The 25,452-nt window shown below is 50.7% G+C and overlaps 1 pseudogene; it reads left to right on the top strand.

Moving 5' to 3' along the window:
* Positions 1–824: 824 nt before the first annotated feature.
* LOC138247567 (5S ribosomal RNA) lies at positions 825–933 on the top strand (annotated as a pseudogene).
* The last annotated feature ends 24,519 nt before the right edge of the window (positions 934–25,452 follow it).

Here is a 25,452-nt window from a genome sequence, read left to right as displayed (position 1 = left end):
TCCCTGAGGTTTCAAAAGAGATGCGAGGTAGGATGAAATTATGCTCAGTGTCTGAGGATTAAGCCCATCTATGACTGGTTATCTGGAGGCAGATCGGGGCTCAATGAAAAGTGGCGGTACAGATGAACGCGGCTCAAGACGAAACACACAGAGATATTATTCTATAGATAAAGACACTACAAAGAACAAGCATTTGCAATGCATCAGATCTCGTATTTCTCAGAGTTAGATGTATTAGCAGTTGTAAACTCCCAACCAGACTTTTCTTGCCACATTAAACCTATCAGCAAAAGTGCAACTATCTATGTAACAGGCAATAGTGCAGTTAACTATGTAACAGGGTCGATGTCATGCAAAGCGCTCGACTTATGCCAAGCGAGATCGCGTTGCAAAAAAAGATAAAAAGTAGTCCACTAACCCGATGGAAAAAAGCGAGCCTCGCATGTTTTCAGTACTTGGTCGCTGCGCTCGAGGAGGGCTTACCACTGGAAAAGGCATGACGTATGCATGCCTTCAACTAATGAAAGCAAGCAGATTTTGAAAGGCAAGCCCCCGAACCAATGATAGACACTGACGTGATATAGGCGGGGCTCCGAGCCCTTTCCTAACTACTAATGCGTCTCGCAAGCGAAACGCATGCGCAATCGCATGTGACGCAGGCTCAACCCTAAAAATGGTGTTCCATGTGGGTTGGGGCATTGGGCCTCCGGCAGCGAGCGCATGTCCGACTTCCCAAGGAGAGCCTGTGTAGGTGCGATTAAGAGCAGCAGGCTCCGGGCGGTGGGCTTGGTGAGCAGAAGAGAGCTGAAACTGCAGCTTTTCCTGCCTGTGGTCATACCTCCCTGAATGCGCCCGATCTCAGAAACTAAGCAGGGTTGGGCCTGGTTAGTACTTGGATGGGAGACCTCCTGGGAATACCAGGTGCTGTAGGCATTTTGCCTCTCGCAGACACTAGGTGCTGCACGTCTTAGCTCAGTTACACAGCTTCGTCGCTAATTTCATTTTCCACTTTTTATTTCCTGCACTCTTTTTTTTCCTGTCTTGAAAAAAGAAATAAAAAAGAACAGCAATAACACTAAAATACACACTTTCTAAAGGAAAACTTACAATTATTCTGCACTTAACACTTGGCCCAAGCTGAAGAAAACATTTGCTCCACGACGGGCAAAGGGATCCCTAGCTAAGGCTTTTCTTTCTTGCAGTAAGCATATGCGTGAGGTCTTAAGACCAGATATCACTTCTTGTGATGTAATTTCCTGTCAGGTCATGGGTTGTGATGCCACTACCTGTGATTCCAGGTGCGATTTCACAAGCCGTGGTGTCATGTGCCGTGATGTCACTTGCAGAGTGTCTAACTTGGTCAGCCCCCCCACTTATTTTCTTTAAGACTTGTGCCATAAATAAGCCTTAGCCCCCAAGAAATAGTGCTTGAGCCCACTATTGGCAACCAAATGGAAAGAATCAGCACAGCGTGTCAGAAATGTGATAAAAGGACAATGATGTATTCGGTGTGGAAGAATGAAATGAGTTGCAGACATTAGTGTAACAGAGTCCAAAAAGTAGAGCATTCAAAAACAGGGAATAAAAAGAGGAAAGGTGCACACAATTTGAGTTGTAAAAACATTCCAAAGCATTTTCCGGCATTTCATGGCACTGTAACAGGTGTCATTAACTCAACGATTCATTTATCAATCACAGAAAGAATGGGTGAGCAGGGCGTGTGCAGAATAAAACCTGTTCAACATAGAAAAACATCCCAGCAAAGAGCTCATTACTCACTGTTGCATCCTCAGCATTAAACTACAGACCTCGGTCTCATTTCCTGTCAAGTCATGGGTTGTGATGCCACTAACTGTGATTCCAGGTGCGATTTCACACGCCGTGGAGTTATGTGCAGTGATGTCACTTGCATAGTGTCTAACTTGGTCAGTCGCCCCACTTATTTTCTTTAAGACTTGTGCCATGAATAAGCCTTAGCCCCCAAGAAATAGTGCTTGAGACCAATATTGGCAACCAAATGGAAAAAATCAGAACAGCGTGTCGGAAATGTGATAAAAGGACGATGATGTATTCGGTGTGGAAGAATGAAATGAGTTGCAGACATTAGTGTAACAGAGTCCAAAAGCAGAGCATTCCAGAAACAGGGAATAAAAAGAGGAAAGGCGCGTACAATTTGAGTTGTTGTAAAAGCATTCCAAAGCATTTTCCGGCATCTCATGGCACTGTAACAGGTGTCATTAATTCAACGATCCATTTATCGACCACCGAAAGAATGGGTGAGCAGGGCGAGTGCAGAATAAAACCTGTTCAACATCGGAAAACATCTCAGCAGAGAGCACATTACTCACTGTTGTGTCCTAAGCATTAAACTACAGACCTCTGTCTCTTTCAGTTTCACTTGTATTGTAAGAAGGGGCATTATTTTGCATGTTGTTTGAGAAAGGATTCCATGATGGAAGATCTGATTTTTCCAACAACTCCTAAATACTTTCTGTGGGACCCTGGTTTGACAAAAGTAAAGAAAAGACTGACCACCCTCTGCCTGTAAGGCATGGCAGATTTGTTGCAGATGGCACTTACAGAGTGACAGAGCCTCTCCATTAAGTGAAAAAAGTGCTAGAAGAGGTAAGTGATTGGCTTGCCTTCCCGTTTATTTCTGGATTTGTTAAGGTAGCGTAGAAGAGATATTTCTCCCGGGCAGAGTGAATGGAGGTGTTGCCATTCAGTGGGATAACAAAGAGAGAACTCCTGCATAGCAGCAACTAATCGTCCATGGGAGGGGGGAATGAAGGCTGCTGTTCAGAAGCAGCGTCTCCCCTGGTGACTCCTTGTGTCATGCCCTAAGGAGGGGTCCAAGGAGGCGCAGAACATGCTGTGTCAGGTCAGGGTTGTCCATTGTAATTGAGTGTGTGAGAGGGGCCATCTGATAGGCGTGCTAGGTTGGGGAGGGGCTGCTGCAGCGTGTGAAGATGAGAGAATCGGACGTAACCCAGAGCATTTTAAACAGCACATGCTGTGTCAGGTCAGGGTTGTCCATTGTAATTGAGTGTGTGAGAGGGGCCGTCTGATAGTCGTGCTAGGTTGGGGAGGGGCTGCTGCAGAGTGTGAAGATGAGAGATTCGGACATAACCCAGAGCAATTTAAATAGAGGAGTTAACGAGCATTTTTAATGCCACCAGGCACGCATTTGCTCGAGTTAGAGCTATTACCGCTGTAAACTCCTAACTGGACTTTTCTTGCCACACAATTGAAAAGAAAAAAAAAACGCAGCGTGATCGTGCTGCATATTTGTTTCATTTCTGTGGCAAGAAAAGCCCGGTTAGGAGTTTACAAAGCTGGGGGTGGGGTGGGGGAATGCAATGCTCTCGTGTTTGCTCGAGTTAGAGCTCCTAGCGTTGTAAATTACTGAGTGGACTTTTCTTTCCAAGCAGACTGAAAATAAAGAGAGCGAGGGTGAGCTGGCCCTGGAAAAGCCCCCCTCTGTTGTTGGTTTATGTTTACAGAGGGAGCTGGTGGGGAGGAGGGACTGAACAAGCACCCACACTGTTGAGGTGAAACAGGCAAATGCCAAAAAAAAGTCCCCTACAGAAAAGATAAACAGGACATAGCGCAATTTCACAGTACTTTGTGCTGCTCCCAAAGTGATAAAAGGCAGGACAAAGAGGCAGAACTGACCACTAGCAAGCAAGGATTTTTGAAGGACATTGCAACTAACAAATCAAAACACTGGAACTCACCCTATTGTATACTTTAGTATACAGCAGGCCGAACGCTAACGCTCAACCTAAAAAGGCAAATTGTGCAGCCATCAAAGGGATGAAATAAGAAAAAAAACACGTATGTATTGAGTAACAAGCAAGGAAAGATGATGGTTTAAAAACTTATGTTATATGCATGATCAACAATATAACAAAAAAACTATAAATTGTGTGTGGATTATGGAATAGTAGCATACATGCATGATAGTGTCCCTTGCAATATGAGCAAAGAACCTCTTAATATGTGTTGATGGTTTTGAGAAATCTGAATGAGTGAACGAATGGGAGTGAGAGTCTGTGCGTGGAATGATTGATAGTGGTTGGGCTGGGGTTTTAACATGAGATATCAATGTGTTCATGAGACCTGAAATAGATGGATTTATGGTCATTTTGCAAACTGTGATAATCAGTGTGGTAACTGATAACAATAAGTATGAAACGTGAAAGTAATTATATTAATGAATATAACAGAAAAGTAATAAATGAGTTCCTCTGAGCCTTTGATAATCCAGTGACCTGAATGCATTAATTATCATTTGGGTAGGAAAGAGGTTCTCTCGTTAGCTGGTTGTTTTTCCCTGCTCCGGTAGCCTATTTAAGGTCCCTTATCTAAAATTGTCTCATTGATATCAATGTCATGATTAGTGGTGCCTTTTGACTGTCTTCAGATGGCTCTGTTATGGTGGGCCTTTGATCGGTTCTGATCAGCAGAGGGTTCTGACAATGCTGGATCTCAGAACGTCATGTTTAACTGTCTCTTTGTCACTATCTGGGTGTCAGACTTTTTTTTATTTCTTGTAGGGACCTGGCCAACTTGAAATCATGGGCTAATGCGTCTCCACTGGGTCCTCTATTGGTAGACAGGGGTGCATGTGTCTAGCCTAGTTGATAAGATGGGACTTGAAGTGTTGGATCTGCTGTATATATTTGTCAGGTACAGAGAGACAGTTCTGTTCTCTGAGAATGGCTGTATCCTGAGCTGGCTGCATCATGAGCAGCCAGCAGGTGCCTTCGATTTCAATGTAAGTTTTTTTCACTGTGATCAACTGGGGTAAAAAAAAAGTGCAGGTTCTAGAATATGTTATGGCAGGTCAGTGATCATGTTGTAATCTGGTTCACATGTAGATTTCACTATGTTAGGTGCATTTGGTTTTTGATTTTCTGAGATCAATATGTGTTTCCTGCAGGAGGCTTTCAGTTTGTTAGTATTTTGTCACAGGGAAGGTGTTCACCGCCAAACTACTTGTTTGTACCACAATGCCTTGTCATATTGCCATTCCGCAGTTATATGAGTTAACGGTAGGGTTTTCGTAAGGCAGGGGAATTATCTGTATGGCCATGGAAACATAGGCCCTCATTCTGACCTTGGCGGGCGGCGGAGGCCGCCCGCCAAAGTCCCGCCGTCAGGTTACCGTTCCGCGGTCGAAAGACCGCGGCGGTAATTCTGACTTTCCCGCTGGGCTGGCGGGCGGTCGCCTTCAGGCCGCCCGCCAGCCCAGCGGGAAAGAGGCTTCCACGATGAAGCCGGCTCGGAATCGAGCCGGCGGAGTGGAAGCTGTGCGACGGGTGCAGTTGCACCCGTCGCGTATTTCACTGTCTGCGCAGCAGACAGTGAAATACATTTAGGGGCCCTCTTACGGGGGCCCCTGCAATGCCCATGCCAGTGGCATGGGCACTGCAGGGGCCCCCAGGGGCCCCGCGACCCCCCCTACCGCCATCCGGATCCCGGCGGGTAGGGGTGGTCGGAATCCCCTCGGCGGCGCAGCAAGCTGCGCCGCCTTGGAGGATTCAATGGGGCGGCGGTACACTGGCGGGAGCCCGCCAGTGTTTACCGGTCCGACCGCGGCTTTACCGCCGCGGTCGGAATCCCCATTGGAGCACCGCCGGCCTGTCGGCGGTGCTCCCGCGGTCCTCCGCCCTGGCGGTCTTTGACCGCCAGGGTCAGAATGACCCCCATAGAGTGGCATAATCTGTAGGTCCTGAACTTGTATGCATATGTTAAGTTGTACAGGAATCTGCAAAATATCCACCATGCTCTAGAATAGAACTGGGATGTTACTTTTATTTTGCTGTGTTTTCCTCTTTCCTCTTTAAATGGCGCAAGTGTATTGCATATGTTGTATGTACATGCATAAGTGAGTGCATTACCTTGCCACACAGTGGACAGAGTGTCCTCTAATCTTATGATCATCAAAGAATGGGTAGGATGTGCCCTGACTATATGCTTCTGTGGATTCCTATATGCGTTTTACCATTTTTCAATGTTCTTGGTACCACAGTAAGCGTATTATACACACTGAATATTAACATACCCACCATTACGACAAGTATGTGCTGTGTCGTACCACTACTGTGCAATTTTTTCACCCTGTGATCAGTGGTGGTTCATCCAGAGGGGTGCTGGCCTACGTCCGGGCACCTGTGAACCACTAGTTAACGTCCCCTGCCTCTGCCCACATCTAAAAAGCGTTTAATTTAACATGTTTATAAAACACAACATTTTTCTTTTCATGCACACTGCCAATGGACAGCATCTCCAGGCTCCTTAATTAGAAACAGAAGGAGGGATCCTGAGGGGGCCGGGCCGTGATATACCTGCAAAGAGCTTTCAAGAACAAGTCACTGTATGTGGCTGTCTAGACAGACTATGCATGTGTTGGACGTACTTCAGCAATGTCCCCTTAAACAGACACAATCCATATTATTATTTAGTATATATAGGTGGTCATTCTGACCCTGGCGGTCTTTGACCGCCAGGGCGGAGGACCGCGGGAGCACCGCCGACAGGCCGGCGGTGCTCCAATGGGGATTCCGGACCGGCACCACTGGCGGGGTCCCGCCAGTGTACCGCGGCCCCATTGAATCCTCTGCGGCGGCGCAGCTTGCTGCACCGCCGCGGGGATTCCGACCCCCCCTACCGCCATCCAGATCCCGGCGGTCGGACCGCCGAGATCCGGATGGCGGTAGGGGGGGTCGCGGGGCCCCTGGGGGCCCCTGCAGTGCCCATGCCACTGGCATGGGCATTGCAGGGGCCCACGTAAGAGGGCCCCTACATGTATTTCACTGTCTGCTGCGCAGACAGTGAAATACGCGACGGGTGCAACTGCACCCGTCGCACAGCTTCCACTCCGCCGGCTCGATTCCGAGCCGGCTTCATCGTGGAAGCCTCTTTCCCGCTGGGCTGGCTGGCGGTCTGAAGGCGACCGCCCGCCAGCCCAGCGGGAAAGTCAGAATTACTGCCGCGGTCTTTCGACCGCGGAACGGTAACCTGACGGCGGGACTTTGGCGGGCGGCCTCCGCCGCCCGCCAAGGTCAGAATGAGGGCCATAATGTGCATGCCTCAGGCAGTGCAGCATATCTGCTAAAATTGGGCTGCTTAGATGATTATCAATGCATCCTTGTACCCAAATTACATCTACAAAGAACACCAGGAGTAGGATCCCATGACGTTTCCCAGCTCCTGTTGTAGCTGGAGCCTCCAAGGCTATCAGAAGTTAAGACAGGGCTTGAGGAAGTATTACTTCCCATTATTTCTGCACCTGCTGCTCTGTCCAGCTCCACATTGGAAGCATAGGGATCCGGGTTTGCTTCTCCCTATTAACTAGGTAGGTATATTACAAAAAAACGTTGACAAAGTTATGCTGTGTGTGAGAGTGTAAGGGAGTGTGTGTTTGAGGGATTGATCATTAAGTGGGAGTCATATTGAGTGAGTTGGTGAAACAGTGAAAGATTGAATAAGTGAGCATGTGAAAGTGAATGTGAGACAAAGTCAGAGTGTGACTAAGTGAATATAAGTGTGCATTTGTGAATACGTGTGTGTGTGTGTGTGTGTGCATTTGTGAGTTGGTGAGTGTGTGCAAGTAAAAGCATGTGTGTAGAGGTATGCTTGCGAATGGCACTGTGGAGGGAATTCCTCACATATGGGGACACCATAAAACGCTGGCACTGCCACACTGGAGGTAATACTTGGCCTACGGGAGTGCTACCATGGCATATGGGGGCTGAGCAACTGCTGGGTCTGACATACTGGAGGCAATTCTTGCACCTAGGGAATACATAGTGGAGGTATTTGTTTACACAAGGAACAAACATAGTACAAGGGGCATCCATGGCAATATCCAGGCACTGTAGGTAAGTCCCTGGCATACTGGATTTAATTCTAGAAACATTGGAGGACACCACTGGCATACTGGTCATAGTTCTTACAATATGCGGGTACCTGCCCTTGGAAAAATGCTAAAACTAAGCACATTTATGGTCACTTTTGTCATATGGCTGGCATTCACAATATAACAGTGCCCAACCCTAGCGAAATGCTCAAACTGACACATTGGTGGCAATTCTTGGCATATCAGGGAATTATTGACATGATGGTGACCATCCGTGGCTGTTGAGGCCCTCACAAGAATGTGTGGCATAAAGTACATGCCCGTAGCCTGCCCTCGCAATAATGCTGGCCCTGCCAAAATAGTGGTAATTCCTGTCCTGTTGTGGACTTCCATAGCATGATGATGTCAAACCTTGGAATGCTGCGACTCTATCACAGTATGTTATTTATTTTCATTTTACTTTGTTTTTTTAAGTGCTCTGCTCCATTATGTGTTGGTCTTCGAACACTTGGGGCCTGATTCCAACTTTGGAGGACGGTGTTAAACCGTCCCAAAAGTGGCGGATATACCACCTACCGTATTACGAGTTCCATAGGATATAATGGACTCGTAATACGGTAGGTGGTATATCCGCCACTTTTGGGACGGTTTAACACCGTCCTCCAAAGTTGGAATCAGGCCCCAATTGGCGTCTTGTTGATTCTTGCAATATTGTGGAAAACCATGGTATACAATGGTGATAAACAGGCATATGCAAGGTAGAATCTTTTTATGTTTGGCAATAGTCCTTATAGTTAAGTGATGAAATCGATCAAATTAATTTCGGGCACTAAACAGTTAATTACTAAAATTAAAATGATGAGCTTTTGATTGAGTGATTTTAATATAGTGTTTGTTTTCTAAAGAGAAATACATACATTTGATAGCAAAATTTGCTACTAATGTAACAACCTAATGTTTGGGGACAAAATTATTGCATTTCTAAATATGTATTTATAGCAGAAATATGACTGACAATAACAAGCTCTGTCTGAAATCAGCAGCATAGCCAGTCTGCTGTCCGAACTTATGTGGTCTCTGCTACCTCAGCGACGGCACTTCCACATGAGCCTGTAAAATCTGTCTCGTTATGCTGGACACCATGGGATTGGTATATTATTTCACTCTGCAAATTCTGAAAAGATTCTCTGTCACACTATATGGTCGAAGAACTACTGCTTAGGGGCAGGATGGAAAAAAGAAAGGAAATTGAAAGGAAGAAGTGTAAATGTAATTTATAGTAAATTAATGACCGTTTACCTGCATTACCATAGCATTTTAGACATTTTAGGCAACTTTTTTCCCAAGGTTTTCTCAGTGTCAGTGTAAATCACCCGGTCTTGCTTACAGTAAGTTGGCCTTGCTATCTTGGCAGGCTCCCTTAATGTAATTTGGTGCAAATATCATGCCTTATCACATTCAAAGAATACCAGAGGCACATATGTTAAACAAAGCAAACAATGCACCAACTGTTCGCACTTTCTTTGTGCAAGTGATATCTGTACGTTTTCATTAAACATATAACATTAAAGATGTACACCTTACCTAACTGAGAAGAGTAGACCTTCTTTGCTGCAAAAACATAAAATGATCAATAAGTACAGGATAAACAGGAGTATAATGGGAAAGCATTTGTTTAAGGGACAAGCGAGCTTGTACTAAAGAGCAGAAACATTAACATATGTAGGGGCATATTTACCAGCTCTGTGCGCTGCTTGTGCGTCACTTTTTGTGATGCACCGCCACGCAGAGTGCAGGCCCATATCTTTAAGTCACGCAAAGCCACTTTGTGTGGCTTTTCAAGGCCTTGCAGATATGGTGTAAGGTGGGAGACATACCATGGGCGTTGCAATGGGGATTCCAAAGAAACACCAACAGGTTTTGAGGCATTCCCTTATTTACAAGAACCTGGGAATGCGTCAAAACTGTACGCCTCCCAGGGAAGGCGCAACAAGGAGAAATATTATTTCTCCTTGTTGTTTCCTCTTTCTGTATGTGCTGCATTCTGTAGCACACATAGAAAGATGAAAATGCCAGTCATGATTTTTTTTGTACCGGAAGATGCCCTTTCTGCACAAAAACAAACCTGCTGAGAACGCAGACACCCTTGTACCATGGAGCAAGGGTACCCGCATTGGCACTAGGCAGCAATTGTGCATCAGCACGGGGGAAAGGACAGAAATGCACTGTATCTTGTAATACAGGGGCTTATTTACAAGCACTATGGAGCAGGGCAGTGGGAAAAGTTACCTTGCTTGGAAAGTGCAGAAAATTACTTATTTAAAAGATACGTGTGGATGCGCATGGCTGAGTTTACCGGCACACACCCCTAGTCACCTCAAGTTTTTTTCACCTACATGTGAAGATGAAAAGTAGGGCAGGACAATAGTGTGATTGACACCACCTATGGCTAGTCATAGTATCAACACACTCCAGAAGGAAAACGCAGGAGTCATTTTTAAACAGGAGCATGATGCAATGCAAACATTATTAAGGGACTCGTTGTAGCCATTTTATAATGAGTTTTGCAGCACACGCAGTGGAGTATTAGTCTTTGATATACTTGCAGATTTTTAAGGAGTTTTACAGGCAATGAGGGATAGAAATGACTATCAAAAATTAGCTATGCATGAATTTGCCATTATTGTACTGATGTGACACCACGTACATCCAGACAATTAACCAGAGGTTCGTCTTTATTCATGAAAAGTATACTTATCGACCAGTCGGTTCAGTCAGGTTACACACAAAATGTAAACACAAGAGCACATGCCCTAAAAAGGTGCTTCTCCATTGGACGCGGACTAGGCGGGTGAGGCCTGTGATCTGTATTCAACAGGGTTTAAGATGCTTCTCAAGGCTGTCCGAGCGCACACTCAAAGCCACCACTTGGTAGACGGTGGCAGAGCTCATGCCATTTAGCCAATGAGCACCCACTTTCCTCCCCTCCGCCTTCTCTGCTGCACATAACTAGCAGTTTGGGTGGTTAGCACAAGAACTTTCAAAAACTCCAGGAGTGGAGTGGGCGGTGACATCAGCCCTGGGTCCAGCAGGTGCAGATAGCCTGGAGTGACGTCAGAGAGGGTAGGGAGGACTGGCAGTTGGGGAGGGCTCAGTGCTGTAAGGGAGCTTCCCCTACCCCTGCCCAACTTTTTATTGGTTTGAGGGTGGATGATTGGGTCAGGGCACAGGAAGTCATGAAACTGAAAACCCCACTTATATAGCGCTTGAACCGCTCAATGGAAATGAGATTCTACACAAAATAATCTGGTCATGTCTTCACTGCGCATTCTAAGTAGCTTGCAAATGTGTTCTTTGCCTCCCCTTGAGCTCTCTCAAGCATAATGGTGGGCGGAACTCTGCAGAATCTCTTGGAGTTTTAATGTAATTCCACTGAGTTAAACTCTGCGAGTTCTGTCAACTCCTGCTTACCACATCGCAGTTGAATTGTCTGTCAAGGTCTGGACAGATGGACCATGAAAGGAAGGCAGGAATGCCTTGGGCACCAATCAAACTGCCATCAAATGTTTATTTACCGCCTACCAAGCCAAATCGGTTGCAGCATCCCAAGAGATCACAATGGTGTCTGACAAAGCTCCCCGTGCTGAAAGCACTGTTTTCTGAGGCACCAATGTAGAGCGCTCCTGTTCCAGCATGTAGGCATGACCAGAAGGATGCTAAAAAGAACAAGTTACTTACCTTCGGTAACGCTTTTTCTGGTGGATACACTGACTACCTGTGGATTCCTCACCTTATGAATTCGATCCTTGCGCCAGCATCCGACGGAAAGTCTTCTTCCTAGCTGTCTACATCGACGAGGACGTCATAATGGCACGGCTCTGCGTGACTCCGTCTGACGTCAACGTGCCAATAAGAGGTCCCCGTCGGCGTACTAACGTCAGTTTCACCTCACTTTTTTCGTGCCCTTAAAGCAAATAGGAGTAAACCGCCATGAAAATTGATAAATAATATAGAAAGATATACACACACAAAAACCTTGACCATTTAAACAATCCATTCTTATTGAGAGCTGAAATACATAAATATACAAAAATAAATAGAGAAATATCACTATATACATATAAATACACATATATATGCGCTTTCATATACAAATATATATAAATATAAAAATATAAGAATAAATATTAACCTAAATACTGCAAGATAAGAGTGTAACCAGGCAGGCAACGGGGAGGCGGGAGGGACCATGAGGAATCCACAGGTAGTCAGTGTATCCACCAGAAAAAGCGTTACCGAAGGTAAGTAACTTGTTCTTCTGATGGATACAACTACCTGTGGATTCCTCCCCTTATGAATAGAGTCCCAAGCAGTACCGCACTCAGTGGTGGGTGCCCACCTGATTACACTAAGAAATCTTGCAATACCGAGCGAGCAAAGTGACCGTCCCTCCTCATCTCAGAGTCTAAACAGTAATGTTTCACGAAAGTATGGAGGGACGCCCAAGTTACCGCTTTACATATATCTATCAATGGAACTCCCCTCGCCAAAGCCGAGGATGCAGATTTAGCCCTAGTAGAGTGGGCCCTGATACCTTCAGGAGGGATCTTTTTTGCCAAAGAGTAACAGATCTTGATACACAAGATGACCCACCTGGAGAGTGTCCTTTTCTGTACAGCTCTGCCCTTTTGCTGACCAGCATATCCAAAAAACAGTTGCTCATCCAAACGAAAGTCTTTAGCTCTTTCAAGATAAAAACTCAGGGCCTTCTTAGGGTCCAACCTATGGAGTCTCTCTTCTTCTTCAGAAGTGTGGGGAGGAGGGTAAAAAGCAGGAAGAGTGATATTCTGCCCTAAATGAAAAGGGGTGACAACTTTCGGCAGAAAAGCAGCCCTGGTTTTTAGAACCACTTGATCAGGGAAAAACATAGTGAAAGGGGGCTTAACGGAGAGTGCCTGAAGCTCTCCAATCCTCCTAGCAGAAGTAATTGCGATCAAGAAAACAGTCTTGAAGGCTAAATATCTCAATGGACATGAATGCATGGGCTCGAAAGGCGAACCAATTAAGAATGTTAAAACAAGATTTAAGTCCCACTGAGGCATGTGAAAAGGAGTAGGAGGAAAGCTATTCACCAAACCCTTAAGGAACCTATGTACAATGGGAGACTTGAATAAAGACGGCTGATCCGGAAGGCAAAGAAACGCAGACAGAGCTGCCAAATAACCCTTAACTGTAGCTATAGCACAGCCTTTCTTCGCCAAACTGAGAACAAACAAAAGTACATCTGGAAGATGGGCCTTTAAAGGATCTTTTTGGTTCTCTCCACACCACAACACAAATTTTGCCCACCTTCCGGCATAAATAGACTTAGTGGAGTGTCGCCTGGACGATAGTATAACATCCACTACATCCGGTGGGAGAGAAAAAGAACTCAGGTTGCCCCGTTCAATCTCCAGGCATGAAGGTGCAGGCTCTGGAGGTGGGGGTGTAGAACCTGCCCCTGCGATTGAGAGAGGAGATCTGCCCTGAGCGGGAGACGGAGCGGAGGGCACTGAGAGAGTTGAAGTAGGTCTGTATACCATACCCTTCTCGGCCAGTCCGGTGCTACCAATATGACTTGGGCCCGGTCTTGACGAACCTTCCTCAAAACCCGAGGAATCAAGGGTATGGGGGAAACGCGTAAAGCAACTGGCCGTTCCAGGGCATCTGAAACGCGTCCCCCAACGCCCCTTGCATCGGATACTGGAGGCTGCCGAATAACGGGCAATGCGCGTTCTCCCTAGTGGCAAATAAATCCACCTGAGGAGTACCCCACATCTCGAAGATGTGGAGGACTAGATCCGGATGGAGACGCCACTCGTGATCTAATGAGAAGTGACGACTGAGAACGTCCGCACGTACATTCAAAACTCCGGTCAAATGATTTGCCATCAAGCAAATCTGATGGTCCTGAGCCCAGGACCAGAGTCGTAGGGCTTCTCGGCAAAGAAGATACAACCCCACTACCCCCTGCTTGTTTATATACCACATCGCGGTAGTGTTGTCCGTCAGGATCTGAACTGACTGACCGCGAAGGGAAGGAAGGAAGGCCTTGAGCGCCAAACGTACAGCCCGCAATTCCAACAGATTGATATGCAACATCTGTTCCGCTGGAGACCAACGACCCTTGATCTCCAGGTCCCCCAGATGAGCTCTCCACCCTAGAGTGGAAGCATCCGATATCACTGTGGCCACCGGAGGTGGTAGTGAAAACGGTTTTCCTTGGGAAAGGTTGCCGTCCACTGTCCACCAATGAAGATCCGCTACAGCGTCCCTGGAGATCTTTATTGAATCCCTGAGATCCCCCTTGTGCTGGAACCACTGTCTGCGGAGACACCACTGAAGAGCCCTCATATGCCAGCGAGCATGCGAGACCAACAGAATGCAAGAAGCAAACAGACCTAGCAGGCGTAAGACTTTGAGGACTGGAACTGCCGCTCTTCTTTGAAACAAAGGAATCAGCGTCTGAATGTCCCGTACCCGCTGAGGCGGGGGGTAGGCCCGAAACCTTGTCGTGTCCAATACTGCCCCTATGAACAGGAAGCGTTGAGAGGGCTCCAGGTGAGATTTGGGTACGTTCACTGAAAAACCCAGATCGAATAACAACTGCGTTGTCATTCGCAGATGAGACAACACAATCTCTGGAGACTTGGCTTTGATCAACCAATCGTCCAGGTAGGGAAAAACCGCTACCTCCCTCTTTCTGAGATGTGCTGCAACAACTGCCATCACCTTTGTGAAGACCCGGGGTGCTGAAGTAAGACCAAACGGGAGGACCGCAAAATGGTAATGTTGCGATCCGACCACAAAACGGAGCTACTTCCTGTGCGACTTGATTATGGGAACATGAAAGTACGCGTCCTGCAAGTCGACAGACACCATCCAGTCTCCTTCGTTCAACGCCAATAGCACCTGCGCTAGGGTCAGCATTTCGAATTTTGCTTGAGGAACAAATTCAAAATCCTCAAGTCTAGGATCGGCCTTAGACGACCGTCCACTTTGGGAATCAGGAAATATCTTGAATAACACCCCTGACCCCTTTTCTGCAATGGTACCAACTCTATAGCGCCCTTTGCCAAAATGACTACAACCTCCTGTTGCAACAACAGAAGATGTTCTTCTGAACAAAAGGAGGGACGGGGAGGGAAGGTAGGAGGAAACTCCTGAAAGGGGAGAGCATAGCCCTTTACCACAATTCCTAGCACCCACGAGTCTGTTGTAATTGACCTCCATTGCTACAGAAAAAGACTCAATCTTCCCCCTACAGGAGAAGTATGACTGATAAAGTGGGGGAAAACTAGGGCTGCTTCTGCTGTTGTCCACCAGAGGAGGATGAAGAAGAAGAGAGCTGCTGGGCTGGACCTCTAGCCCTACCCCTACCTCGCCCTCTGAAGGCACGATAGGGCGGGTTGGCAGGTTGTTGGGCATAAGATTGAGACCTACGAAAGGCAGAACCTCTAGCAAACCCTCGAAACCTACGAAAAGGCCTGTACAATGTACCAGAAGGGGTCTGCAAACCCAGGGACTTAGCTGTAGCCCGACAGTCCTTAAACGTTCAAGGGCAGAGTCTGCCTTGTCCCCAAACAGCTTTTCCCCATCACATGGAAGGTCCATTAAAGTGGATTGTACATCTGACAAGAAGCCTGAAGACCTTAGCCAGGCATGCCTTCTCGTAGCCACCGATGTTCCCATGGCCCTGGCAATAGAATCCGTAGTATCCAAGCCGGATTGAATAATCTGCTGTGCAGCAGCTTGCGCATCCAAGAAAAGGGCCCCAAAAGATTTTTGCACTACCTGTGGCAGATCTTTTGCCATCTCCTTAGCAGAGTCCATTAGGGCATGGATGTATCTGCCTAGCACACAGGTGTAATTGGTAGCTTTTAGGGCCATGCTGCAAGACGAGAACATTTTCTTTGAGGAATGCTCCATCCTCTTGGATTCTCTGTCTGTCGGAACACCAGGAAATGTACTGGGGCCAGACTTTGCAGAACATGATGCCTGAACCACCAAACTCTCCGGAGTCGGGTGACGAGATAGAAAAACTGGATCTCCTGGGGCACTTCTATGCCTTCTCGCCACTGCCCTGTTCACCGCAGGAGATGTCACCGGCTTTTTCCATAGGTCCATAATGGGCTCAGTCAAAGCCTCATTAAAAGGCAACAAAGGGTCAGCACTGGTGGAAGAAGGATGAAGAACCTCTGTGAGCAGGTTAGTCTTAACTTCTGCTGTAGACAAAGGCAAATCCAGATAGTCAGCTGCCTTCCTCACCACAGCATGGAAAGAGGCGGCCTCCTCAGTAAACTCCCCCGGAGAAGCAATGTCCCACTCCGGGGAAGTATCCAAACCACTTGCAGTGGCAAGACCCTGAAAATCATTAGAAGGCTCTATCTCACCTTTCTCAAGCCTTCTGTATTCCTCTTCCTCCAGAAGCCTCAACGCCTTCCTTCGAGATCTTAAATGCGTCTCCAGAGCCGGCGTCAACAAGGACTCCATCGACGCTGATGATCTCAGACCTTGAACCGGTTCCTGAAGGCTCCCGGATTCAACCAGCGCCGGCTCGAAGTCGGCAGATGACCTCCTCGACGCCGAATGAACAGAAGGAGATGGAGCCGGTCTAGATGAGGCCATCAATGACGCCGGATGGCGCGGAGAAGGAGTCGGATGAGAAGCCGACGATCCACGGTCCCGGGCGAAGGACTCCTACCAGGGGAAACCCCTGGCGCCGGACCACCAGGCTCTGTAGGGCAGAAGGGCATGAATGGAGCAGCCCTGTACGACGCCGGCGAGCCCAAATTGAATGCCAATGGCCCGTGGGACCCGCCGGTGCATCAGCAGGGGCCATGGATTGAAAAACAGCATACATTGCATTCAAAAATGCGTCCGGATCCGTCCCTGGAGTCGGGAAAGCCGGGTACTGCTGTCTAGACGTCTGGGGAACATCAGGATCCCTCGGTGCCGGCGAGAAGCGAGGACTACCTTGAGTGACCTCATAGACTGAAGGCGCCGGTGACAACCCTGGACTCTCCGGCTGAGGCGTGACCGTAGGACTCATCTCCCACGTCTTCTGGCGCCGTGACGAACGAGATCTCGACCTCGAACGACTCCTCGATCGGCTCCGCACCGAACGGCGCCGAGAGTCATGATGACGCCGCTTCTTATGTTTTTTGGGAGAAGCATGGGAAGAAACCTTCTTGTGTTCCTTCTTCTTTCCTTGGCCAAGAAGAGCTTTGCTTCGCGCTCCTTCAGAGCTTTCGGATTCATGCTCTGGCACGAAGAACAACCTTCCACATCATGTTCGGAGCTTAAACACCAAATACAATCCGAATGGGGGTCGGTCACTGACACAGAGGCGACATTGTAACTTCAAGAGATCGCTAAAGTTACCAACGGGCCAGGAAGAAAAAAAAGTTGGAGTCGAATGCACGGAAAAAGGAAAAACTGACGTTAGTACGCCGACGGGGACCTCTTATTGGCACGTTGACGTCAGACGGAGTCACGCGGAGCCGTGCCATTATGACGTCCTCGTCGACGTAGACAGCTAGGAAGAAGACTTTCCGTCAGATGCTGGTGCAAGGATCGAACTCATAAGGTGAGGAATCCACAGGTAGTTGTATCCATCAGAAACAGTCCTTCCAGATGCAAGACCTTCAGAACTAGAGTACGAGCCCCTTCTCAAAACATCAGAATATATCTTGAATATCCAAAATCCTCTGAGTAGGAGCACCGTCCCAGAGTGGTATTGTGCCCAGTACACCCCAAATGAACATGGGGCGCTGAGAGGGATCCGAGTGAGTGTTGGGTACACTCATAGACAAGCCCAGTTCAAATAGCACGGATGCTGTCAACTGCAAGAGATGTGCACCATCTCCAAAGACCTGCTTTCAGCATCCAGGTATGAGAACAACGGGATCCCTGACCTTCTAAAATGGGTGGTTACCACTGCCTTTACCTTTGTATAGGCTTGAGGTGCTGATGTTAGAGCAAAGGGGAGGACTGCAAACAACTTACTGTCTTTGCTCCTGGATGCGCCTAGTAAATCACACCCCTATTTTACTCCTACTTCTTTCTACTAACAGCTTGCATCACTTTATAATCGTTCCTGCTTTCCTGCATGGCTATCCCATTGCTACGTTTTTCTGCGGATATGAGCTTGGATCTAGCTTCTCCACTTTTGTTATTCAACCACAATGTTCCCTTGTATATAAATGATTGTCTTTACTTCCTTGTAAAAGATTTCTTTCAGTGACTCAAATAGCGTAAGATGGATGTCAACTATTGGAATCTAGTTATTGTATGGTTCCAGATTGCAACAATGACAAAATAAAAGGTCACTTGACACATAGGCCCTCATTCTGACCTCGGCGGTAAAAGGCGCCTACCGCCGGTCAGAAATCCTCCATAATCCCGCCGCGGTCGCGGAAACCCGCCACGGTCATTCTGACCCGCAGAAGGCAAACCTCCGAAAATCCGACCGCCACAACAGACCGCCAGACCAGCGGTCGGCGGAAAGGTGGAGGTGACCAAACCTCCACCGCCACGCCAACAGAAATACGCCCATGCCATTACGACCCACGAATCCACGCGGCGGTCATTCAAACGCGGTATTCCATTGGCGGGACACACCGGCGCGGTCAGAATACACACAAACGAACAAAACTCAGCCACATTGGACGATTTGAATCCCACACACCTGATACACATACACACACCACTCCCACACACACAATACAATATAAAACACACACCCACATCACCCACAAACCCCTACGCTTAAAAATTCGTAAAGAAGACAAGAGCGAGACACCAGCATCCAAAACATAACAGCCACAGCCACTCAACACCATCACCCACACACTATCCACACACAAAACAACACACACCACCACACTCAACTCACTTAAATACACATACTCCACCCCACACATCATACACACCACCCCATGGCACCCCAAAGACAACCCCGCTTCACAGACGAAGAACTCAGGGTCATGGTGGAGGAAATCGTTCGGGTAGAGCCCCAGCTGTTCGGCACACAGATACAATACACCAGTATTGCCCGGAGGACGGAGCTATGGCAGAGGATTGTCGACAGGGTGAACGCAGTGGGACAGCACCCCAGAAATCGGGAAGACATCAGGAAGCGATGGAACGACCTACGGGGGAAGGTGCGTTCCATGGTATCCAGGCACAACATCGCCGTGCAGAAGACTGGCGGAGGACCCCCACCTCAACCCCCACAATTCACATCATGGGAGGAGGAAGTCTTGAACATCCTGCATCCTGACGGCCTCGCAGGAGTCGGCGGAGGAATGGATACTGGTAAGTTGAAGCTTCAATACTGCTTCCCCCCCACCTGCATGCCAAATCAGACCCCAACCCTCACCCCCATCCTCGAACCCCACCCTCACCCCCACCCCCATCCTCACCCCCACCCTCACCCCCACCACCATCCTCACCCCCACCACCATCCTCACCCCCACCACCATCCTCACCCCCACCCCCAGCACACCTATTCCCCGCCAATGTCTCACCATCACAACCCACACATCCCAAAACCTAGGCCTGCATGCGTCCACTAAGCATGGACACCCATCACCAAAGCATGCCCAATGCATATACACATCCCCCCCACAAGCCACCCTCACCAAAGCCCCCACACACGAATGCCAGCACTTGGGGACACGAGAACCCACAGATACACCCATATGCCACACATTGAAACTATAACCATACCTCTATACCCCTGCAGGACCCGACCGTCAACACACCGCGGCGGAGGGGCCAGAATTATCCACACCCCCCACCCAAGAGGCCGTCAGCGATGACAGCAGCTCTGTCGATCTGGACACCGATGACCAGCCCGGACCATCGGGGACCTCTGGACAGTCGGTTCCCCTCACACAGGCACAGGCCACTACAGACCCTAACCCCTCTGGGAACACCAGCACAGCTCCCACCCAGCGGGCCCATGCCTCTGTCTCCAGGGCGCGTCAATCTGCGGTGTGTCTACCACTACAGGGCACCCAGGATAACCCACCACCCCAACAACAACAGGGACCTGGGGGCAGTGGTAGTGGGCACACCGGCCAGGGGGCAGAGGCCCAGGGAAACAGGGCAACTCGGCGGGCAGCTGTGCGACAGGGGGGGGAGGAGAGGCCCAGGGAACCCACTCTCCACGAGGTCCTCACCACCATCATGGGAGCATACAACCGCTCCCAGGAGACGATGGCGACGGTACTGGCCCGGTTCCAGGAGATCCAGGTGCTGCAGGAGGAACACTATCGGGGGTACAGGGAGGACATCAGAGCCATCAACACCACCCTGGTTACCATGGTAGGGCTGCTGCAGGACCTCGTAAACAGCAGGGCGGACACTGAACAACACCCAAGGGCCCCTGCCACTAGCCTGGACCAAGAACAGCCATCCACCTCCGCCGGCGCTAGTGGACAGGAGGCCCCCGCACAGCAGCAGCCCACCAGACCCCCACCTCCTGCAGGAGAAGAACCACCCCGCAAGAGGGCCCTGAGATCTCGCAAGAAGACAGAGTAGGATGTCAAGACCCCCGCCAGCAATGGATACCACCTGATGTCATCCCACTGTCCCACATTGTCACCCTGTCCATCCTTGAACTGCCCATGCTCCATCTCTCCACAGGCCTCTGGACAATGCACCTGTGTGACTGTTACTCTGGACTCTGCCATGGACATTCCTTCACCATAGCCCCCACCCACTTGAAACCACCCATCCCATTTTGAGCACTTCAATAAACACCTATTTTGCACCAAAATATCAGGAGTCTGGCTGTGATTTCAATAGATTGTAATTGACATGACAGTGCAAATATGTCCTTGTACATGGTGAAGTCAACAAACAGCTGCCACAAAGCTGTAGTCCATGGGGAAACGAAGCACAGGACTCGTAGTGGGGACCCCAGATCTGAAATAGGGAGGGAAAAGCCAAAACTCAGTCATCATACACTGGGGCAAATAGACAGGCAGCAGAGATGCTGCAGAGTAGTTAACATTTACTAAATTATCTTTGAAATGTTACCTGTGTCCTATTGGAAGTACTGTTCAATGATTCTGTCCCTGTTGTCTGTTTCAGCCCCGTCGTCTTCCTCCTCGTCACTCTCCTCAGGTTCCACCGCTGCCACAACACCACCGTCTCGACCATCCTCCTGCAGGAAAGGCACCTGGCGGCGCAAAGCCAGGTTGTGAAGCATGCAGCAGGCCACGATGATGTGACACACCTTCTTAGGTGAGTACATTAGGGATCCACCGGTCATATGCAGGCAGCGAAACCTGGCCTTTAGGAGGCCAAAGGTGCGTTCGATCACCCTCCTAGTACGCCCATGGGCCTCATTGTACCGTTCCTCTGCCCTGGTCCGGGGATTCCTTACTGGGGTCAGTAGCCACGACAGGTTGGGGTACCCAGAGTCCCCCACTAGCCATACACGGTGTCTCTGTAGCTGTTCCATCACGTAAGGGATGCTGCTATTCCTGAGGATGTAGGCGTCATGCACTGACCCTGGGAATTTGGCATTTACATGCGAGATGTACTGGTCAGCCAAACACACCACCTGGATGTTCATTGAATGGTAATTTTTCCTGTTCCTGTACACCTGCTCCCTGTCTCTTGGGGGAACCAAAGCCACATGGGTCCCATCAATGGCACCAATTACGTTGGGAATATGTCCAAGGGCGTAGAAATCACCCTTCACTGTAGCCAATTCGCCCACCTCAGGGAAAATGATGTAGTTCCTCACGGATTTCATCAGGGCAGACAACACTCTGGATAACACCTTCGAAAACATGGGCTGAGACATCCCGGAAGCAATTCCCACGGTTGTCTGAAATGACCCACTTGCCAAGAAATGTAGTACTGACATGACCTGCACCAGAGGGGGAATCCCTGTGGGTTGGCGGATGGGGGACATCAGGTCGGGCTCCAGCCGGGCACACAGTTCATGGATAGTGGCACGGTTAAGACGGTAGGTCAGGATAATGTGGCGTTCTTCCATTGTCGACAGGTCCACCAGCGGTCGGTACACGGGAGGATTCATCCGTCTCCTCGCCCAACCCAGCGGACGGTGCCTAGGAAGGACAACATGGAGCACACAGTCAAGCAACCCACAGGTACGTACTCACAGCTAGCACAGTATACGATTCTCTATGCAGTGAATGGCGTGTCTGAGTGGCTATGCAAGGCCTAGGCCTGTGTGACGCAGTTGAAATTGAGCCATGTGGGCCCTGGAAATGGCGGCTGCCTGACCTGTGAAGTGTGACAATGGGATGTGAGGTCAATGCGCTGGCGTGGCACACCGCGGCGGGCGGCGGGCGAAGACCGCGGCGCGAAGCCGCATTGGTTAACATTGAAGCCTATGGGTTTCAGGAGCCAATGGCGAAGGGCGCCGGCGGTGGCGGGACGCACCGCCGCGGTACGCACCGCCGCGGACGTGACCGCCATTTTCTATCTACTTATCCACTTGCGACTTGAACTTTCACAGGAGAGGACCTATACTGCAAGTGTTGCTGTGACCTCGGTCTGGAAGGGACAATGGCTGCTGCGACTGGGGAAAGGGCCCCTGCCTTCACTGGAGAGGAGTTGGAGAAACTTGTGGATGGGGTCCTCCCCCAGTATGCGCTACTCTACGGTCCTCCAGACCAACAAGTGAGTTTAATTCAATATGGATTTGGGGCCACTGGCTGGCTTGGGGGCCTGGCGGGGATGGGGGGCATGTTGGGGCTGGCGGGGGGCCTGGCGGGGGGCCTGGCGGGGATGGGGGGCATGTTGGGCATGGCGGGGGGCATGGCGGAGGGCCTGGCGGGGATGGGGGGCATGTTGGGCATGGCGGAGGGCCTGGCGGGGATGGGGGGCATGTTGGGCATGGCGGGGGGCCTGGCGGGGATGGGGGGCATGTTGGGCATGGCGGGGGGCCTGGCGGGGATGGGGGGCATGTTGGGCATGGCGGGGGGCATGGCGGGGGGCCTGGCGGGGATGGGGGGCATGTTGGGCATGGCGGGGGGCCTGGCGGGGATGGGGGGCATGTTGGGCATGGCGGGGGGCCTGGCGGGGATGGGGGGCATGTTGGGCATGGCGGGGGGCATGGCGGGGGGCCTGGCGGGGATGGGGGGCATGTTGGGCATGGCGGGGGGCCTGGCGGGGATGGGGGGCATGTTGGGCATGGCGGGGGGCCTGGCGGGGATGGGGGGCATGTTGGGCATGGCGGGGGGCCTGGCGGGGATGGGGGGCGTTGGGCCACTGGAAAGGAAAATGCTGAGAAACTTGAACGTGGTATTTCTCCCTCCCTGTACTTGTCACATAGGTCCGCGCCCATGAGAAGATCGGGATTTGGCGTGCCATCGCCAAGGAAGTCCGGGCCCTGGGGGTCCACCATCGACGGGGCACCCACTGCCGCAAGAGGTGGGAGGACATCCGCCGCGGGACCAAGAAGACCGCCGAGTCTCTGCTGGGGATGGCCTCCCAACGTAGGCGGGGTGCCTGCCGTCAACTGAGCCCCCTGATGTTCCGGATCCTGGCGGTGGCCTACCCTGAATTGGATGGGCGCGTGAGGGCAGCACAGCAGACACAAGGGGGTGAGTACAAGCATTATCTACTCTGTTGTCGCGCAGTGGAGGTGTCTGGGTGGGGGAGGAGGGCTGGGGGTCCCCCTAGGCCAGGGCGATATCTGTAGGCTGGGCACCCCCGTAAGCCCCTGTGTCCCCAGACACCACCCTCAGTAGTTTGTCAGTACAGCCATCCCTGGGCCGTGTCATCCATGGGTGCAGTTGTCAACTCTAGGCGTGTAGGCCATGTTCCACGGAATGTGTAGCGTACCCCAAGTGCGCAACTTAGTGCAGGGGGCATCTGTGTCTGTCATGTCCGCTAACTGTACCAGAGATCCATGTACTCAATATCCCTTTATTTCTCTCTCCCCCCCCCTTTTTGTTTGTCTTTCTGTGCTTGTGTGCATCAGCATCATCAGGCGGAGGAGAAGTGGCATCGGGGCAGGAGGGAGCTGCATCTCACATGGCCCAGGAGGGCCATGCCACAGAGTCAGACTGGACCAGTGAGACGGAGGGCGAGGGGAGCTCCACGACGGGGACGACTGGAGCCTGCAGCGACACGGACACGTCCTCGGAAGGGGGCTCCCTTGCGGGGGTGGCACCATCCGTGCCCCCCGCCATTACAGGTACAGCCGCCACCCAGCGCACCATCTCCGCCCTCCCAGCAGCCCCTCCGCGTTCGCCCCGTGCCCGCTCTGCCAGGAAGCCGGGCATCTCCTTCGCCCCAGGCACCTCAGGCCCTGCCCCTGTTACCCCCGCTGCCCTCAGTGAGGAGGTCATTGACCTCCTCCGAACGCTCATTGTTGGGCAGACTACCCTTTTGAATGCCATCCAGGGGGTGGAGAGGGAGGTTCATCGCAGCAATGCGTACCTGGAGGGCATTCATTCGGGTCAGGCTGCCCATCAGCGATCGTTCCAGGCTCTGGCCTCAGCACTGACGGCAGCCATTGTCCCTGTCTCCTGCCTGCCTCTACTAACTCCCTCCTCCCAGTCTCCTGTTCCTCTGCCTGTCCCACCCACACCATCAGACCAGCCTGCACACACCTCAACACCCAAGAGAAGCTCATCCAAACATAAGCACCACAGATCACGCAGACATTCACACACGCAACATTCCGATGCAGACATGCCAACAGTCACTACCACCTCTGTGACCCCCACCTCCTCGTCTCCCTCCTCCCTCCCTGTGACGTCTACACTCACACCTCCATTCACCTCACCATCAGCCAGTGTTTCCATCACCAGCACACCCACCACTCCAGTCCGCACACGTGCAGTCACCACCCCCACTGCCATTTACACGTCCCCTGTGTCCTCTCCCACTGTGTCTGTCACCCCCTCTTCCACACCACACAAACGCAGCCACCCACCCACCCAACAGCCATCCACCTCACGACAGCCTATCCCTCCTGCACCTGCACCCAAAGACAGCAAACGTGACTCACCTACAACCACATCCTCTCCCTCCACTCCCATTCCCACTGTACCTACCACTCTCCATTGTCCCAAGAAGCTCTTCCTCGCCACTACTAACTTCTTTCCTGACCCTGAGCCCCCCCCTCCTTCTCGTCGGGGTAAGAAGAGCACCTCAGCCACCACCAGCCCTGCAGCCCCCTTGACAAGGGTGCAGGGGTATTGGAGCCCGCCAGCCCGCATGTCTGGATCTTCGCCCAGCAGCAAGGGGACAGCCAGCCCACCCCCTGGGAAGAGGAGCAGAAGGCGGAAGGGGCGCCGCAGGAGCCCGCCTTCTACATCCCCCCCGGACACCACCCAGAGACAGTCACCAGCCACAGCTCCAAAGGGAGGAAAGGGCCACAGGCCCACGACTAAGGAGGGCAAGGGCAGCAAGTTGGAGAGGTCAGGCAGCAGGCCTGCTGCCCAGGAGGAGCCCACAACCCCCATAGCCGCTGCCCCGGGAGGAACCGGCACAGCTGCCCCGGGAGAGCCCACCACCCCCATAGCCGCTGCCCAGGGAGGACC

This window comes from Pleurodeles waltl, chromosome 7 (assembly GCF_031143425.1).
Source record: "Pleurodeles waltl isolate 20211129_DDA chromosome 7, aPleWal1.hap1.20221129, whole genome shotgun sequence".
Taxonomy (NCBI): Eukaryota; Metazoa; Chordata; class Amphibia; order Caudata; family Salamandridae; genus Pleurodeles; species Pleurodeles waltl.
Note: the sequence above shows the minus strand (reverse complement) of the source record. Positions and strands in the feature narration are given on the sequence as shown.